This window comes from Octopus bimaculoides, chromosome 29 (genome assembly GCF_001194135.2).
Source record: "Octopus bimaculoides isolate UCB-OBI-ISO-001 chromosome 29, ASM119413v2, whole genome shotgun sequence".
Lineage (NCBI taxonomy): Eukaryota > Metazoa > Mollusca > Cephalopoda > Octopoda > Octopodidae > Octopus > Octopus bimaculoides.
Window position 1 is genome coordinate 11,630,555 of NC_069009.1, and position 3,577 is coordinate 11,634,131.

Genomic DNA, 3,577 nt, shown 5'->3' on the forward strand with positions numbered 1-3,577 from the left:
GTCATGCATTACCTTCAAGCTTTGAGATTTCAATGACATTGTGTATTTTCAGAATAATATTGTAGGGTACGTGTGAGAGGCCAGATCTGTCTAGTTTGGAGATAATACAGGCAGATTGGCCAAACATGGTGAGTTTAAATGCTAAATCTGTAGCAATAAACTTATTTATAAAAGTGCTACTAAAACACTTTTACTGACTCTCTAAAACTAAGAAGGGTAAATTCAATCTGTGCTGAGCCTAGATCAGTTCCTGCCACTCTACTAAGTGCTGAGTATTGCACCGCTGCATTGAAGCTTCGCCGTGCCGGGTCGAGCGCAGTGTGTGTGTGTGCCGGTGTGCTAGGGGCAGACACCTGTCTTGTTACGATATTCAGACCGACAGACAGACAAAGCGACAGAGAGAAAGATGTGTGAGAATAAGAAATCGAGATGGCAGAGAGAGAGAGAGAGAGAAAGAGAGAGAAATTGAAGGAGATAGAAAGGGATTAATATATAAGGTTAGCATAAAAGGGAGAGTATGAGATGAGAGACAAAGTGAAAGAGGCATGAAGATAGAATATTATATAATGAGGTAGAGAGAGAAATAATGATACATAGATTTAGAAAGAGAGGGAGAGTGTGAGGTGGGAGAGAAAGCAAAAGAGGTAGAGGGATATTATGTTATATGAGATGGTGAAGAGGGAGAGAGGGAGAGAGAAAGGGGAAGAAGAGACAGCGTTAAAGAATTATATGTATGCTTTATGAGAGAGGGAGTATATCACAATAGAGAGAGTAAAGTAGAGAAGGACAGCGGACATATTATCTGTGTGTAGGTGGGGGGTAAAAAGAGCAGACGACCATGATGTACAAGAGAAGGCAAGGGAAGTGGAGTGGAATTTTTTCGGTTTGGCTGTCAGCATCAATTCTGTTCAGAATGATTTTATATTCTGTGTATTAATACACTTTTATTGGCTAATGAATGACGTGAAAATCATTTTCACTATAAGTCAATAAATAAAGAGTCATTAGTAATTAAAGTTTGAACATTTTGGTAATTTTAGCCAATCGTAAGCCAAAGATAGATTCATGTCTGTTTCCACAGTAACAAGCGGAACATGAGAACTCTTTTGTCTGCGAGAAAGCACCTGTTGACAAACACCTATCTGTTGACAACTGAGCTTGTGAATTTATTAATTGATCAACAATACGTTTGTTTGTTTTTTTAATATTTTATTTGTAACGTGTTGTTCATCGCATTTGCATTAAATGCATATTGAATGCTTAAAACTACTTGTTGATTCGTTTCGTTTTTTTTTGTCATTGAGGTGGTTGTCAGGTGTGCTAAAAATAACAGCTAAATAACGTTTCTTGGATACATCTTTTTAATTATCATAAACGTTTATTTACACGAAAGAAAATTACTGGAGAACTTTCGTCTAATTCTGCCAGATGTTTCTGTTAAACTGTATTAAAACTAATAAATCTCTGAACGAGGCATAAACAGTAAGCTGCACGACAACATGAAGTATATTTGCCACTTAAATGTGGCTAACTACTAAGGGTGGATGCTACTGTAGCTTGTAGCCCCAGGAGAACACCTCCTCCAGCTGGCTATTGACATACTTTCTAGGGCACAGACTGGGTGAAAATGATCAAACTTCAAGCCTCTATAACTTTTTAAAAACATTTTTCTGGAAAAAGTGAAATAACTCCAGCAATTCAGCTTGTAAAAGTATATTAATGTACCAAATTTTTTAATTTTCGATAAACTTTAATTTTTGAAATGCTGGCAGCCAAACCAACTAGATCCGTGGATATATTGATATATAATGCGGTGGGAGAGAGATTTTCTAACTATCGTATATTTTTTGTATGAAAGACAACACAAAATTTTAACACACTTGGCTGCTGTTTCTAGCATCTCGTAAGACGGTCAGAAGGCCAATATTTCTCCAGGTACTTCGTAAAGTGTTCTATCGTTCATGAAAACAATACAGAATATAGTGTGCTGGCCTGTTGTTTCTAGCATGATACAAGACCACTTGTAGGACAATACATTTTATAGACGCTTTGTCAAGTGTCCTATTTTTATAAGAAAAGCAACACAAATTCGAAGGCCTTGCTGTTTCACGAAATATGTCAGTGAATATAGAGGTTAGTCTCGTTTATAAATCCTTCTTATGTGTCCTTCACTTATAGATAAATGAAAAATGAACATAGAGAATTTGAAGTCATTTGGTTTCTATTTCGAGCATGAAGGCTGGCCACATTCGGAAATGTCTTTTATTTTTATGAATGCTTTTTAAAGAGTTTTTTTGTTTTTGTATGAAAAGCAACGTAAATTTGTGTACATCTGGCGGTTATTTCTAGCATGAGGGGAAATCATCTTTTGAACAATTCTTTTTATAAATTCTTCTAAAATTATGCTTCAATGCCTGGACTATTTGATTTCTTCCGTTATGAACAGGGGAAGAAAGAAAGAAAGAAAGAAAGAAAGAAAGAAAGAAAGAAAGAAAGAAAGAAAGAATGAATGAAAGAAAGAGAGTAAAAAGAAAGAAGGAAAGACAGAAGGAAAGAAAGAAAGAAAGATAGCAGAAAGAAAGAAAGAAAGAAAGAACGTAAAAAAGAAAGAAGGAAAGAAAGAAAGAAAGTAAGAAAGAAGGAAAGAAAGAAAGAAAGAAAGAAAGAAAGAAAGATAGCAGAAAGAAAGAAAGAAAGTAAAAAAGAAAGAAAGAAAGACAGAATGAAAGACAGAAACAAAGAAAAAAAGAAAGAAAGAAAGAAAGAAAGAAAGAAAGTAAAAATGAAAGAAAGAAAGACAGAAGGAAAGAAAGAAAGAAAGTAAAAAAGAAGGAAAGAAAGAAAGAAAGAAAGAAAGAAAGAAAGAAAGAAAGGAAGGAAGAAGGAAAGAAAGATAGCAGAAAGAAAGAAAGAAAGAAGGAAGGAAAGAAAGAAAGAAAGTAAGAAAGAAAGATAGCAGAAAGAAAGAAAGTAAGAAAGAAGGAAAGAAAAAAGAAATAAAGAAAGAAAGACAGTAAAAAAGAAAGAAAGAAGGAAAGAAAGAAAGAAAGAAAGAAAGAAAGAAGGAAAAAAAGAAAGAAAGTAAGAAAGAAAGAAAGAAAGAAAGAAAGAAAGAAAGATAGCACAAACAAAGAAAGAAAGAAAGAAGGAAGGAAAGAAAGAAGGAAAAAAAGAAAGAAAGAAAGAAAGTAAGAAAGAAAGATAGCAGAAAGAAAGAAAGAAAGAAAGAAAGAAAGAAAGAAAGAAGGAAGGAAAGAAAGGAAGAAAGAAAGAAAGAAAGAAAGAAAGAAGGAAAGAAAGATAGCAGAAAGAAATAAAGAAAGAAAGAAAGGAAGGAAGAAGGAAAGAAAGATAGCAGAAAGAAAGAAAGAAAGAAAGAAAGAAAGAATGAAAGTAAGAAAGAAAGAAAGTAAGAAAGAAGGAAAGAAAAAAAGAAAGAAACAAAGAAACGAACAAAGAAAGAAAGAAAGAAAGAAAGAAAGAAAGAAAGAAAGAAAGAAAGAAAGAAAGAACGAACGAAAGTAAGAAAGAAAGAAAGAAAGAAAGAAAGAAAGAAAGAAAGAAAGAAGGAAAGAAA